Here is a 1441-nt window from a genome sequence, read left to right on the forward strand (position 1 = left end):
ACAATGAAGTGTCGCGAAAATGTATTCCGGTAATTTTTCGTGGCGATGGCGATGCCAGTATACGACTTGTGACAGGAAGAAGGAAGAGTCCAATATTAGTTAAATTAAAAAAAAAGAAGAGCTACAAGGTCAGACGGGAGCAAGTCGTGCGAATTCAAATTCACGGCAGAACTGATTGGGAACTTATTGAGAACTGATAGGGGGGATGGGATGATAGATGACGTCGTAACGCTTGTGACGTCATTTTTGATGGCACAATATTAAGTCTTTTACGCAAAAAAATACTCTTTGTCTCTGTTCAACATACGATATTTAAAGCGGGAATCTTTACAGTTTTTTCAGTTACATTTGTCTTTACAATTTGGAACCAAAAGTCAAAAGTCCTAAAAACTCCCTCTGATGCGAAGTAAAATCAATCGACAAGTTCACATGGTCACGAGTGGTAGTATTGCACATGGCTGTCGCTCGCGTCTTTCTGCTTCTGCTGGTTTTCCTCAATTTTAATACTGATCTTCACCATCTTCAAGTCTCCCCGCTACCATGAACGCTTCAGCAATGTTACTGAGTATCCACATATCAAGGATAAAGCAATTTCAACTGCAAATACAGCTTGCTTACTCAGCTTCAATATCAACACATTCGGCATTACCAGCTCCGCCATCTTGTTCACCGACCAAGAAAGAGGGCATACCTGGCTACAAAAATTGTCTATTATTCTGCCACTACAGCTAGTTTTCAACTGGCCTCATGCGGAGATATTAATCCTAACCCTGGACCTTGCTTAAAAAACAATAGACCATATTCGTATTCTCAGTACTGGGCTGAAACTAGCTTGCAATGGAGGCTAATGCGGGGAAATCTTTTCAAATGCAAATACTTTTTAATATATTCCCCCGCATTAGCCTCCATTGCAAGCTAGTTCCAGTCCAATCCTGGGAATACGAATAGGGTCTATTACAAGTGTAGGATCAGGCATTGCATGCTGGGATCGATAGGTTGGCCATCTTGAATAAACATCGTGCTAGCTTGCGTTACTTGATCGAAGTCTCCTTTCTTCTTAGCCTGATACTATAACAAGCAGCATGCAAGTACTTCACGATCTCGATGAACTCTTCGATCAAGAGATATTACCAATCTTACGAACGTAAAATTCAAACCAGCATACTCTCCGAAGAATTTTATCACCATTGCCGCTTTCGTTGTGCATGATCAATGTTCGTTCCGTCAAATCAAAATCTGCCGTCTTTTTAGAATTAGTGAGTCACTACAAAGCTGATTTGTTTGCTCTGACAAAACCTGGTTGACAGCCGATGACACGGCCGCGAAGCTAGAGATTATTCCTTCTGGGTACAAGCTTATCGACTTACTTTACAAAGAAACTATTTCAGTGTCTATGATTAAACATAGTGACAATAAATCTTCATCATTCGAGTTCTCTGAA

Source organism: Montipora capricornis, chromosome 10 (assembly GCF_036669925.1).
Source record: "Montipora capricornis isolate CH-2021 chromosome 10, ASM3666992v2, whole genome shotgun sequence".
Classification (NCBI taxonomy): domain Eukaryota; kingdom Metazoa; phylum Cnidaria; class Anthozoa; order Scleractinia; family Acroporidae; genus Montipora; species Montipora capricornis.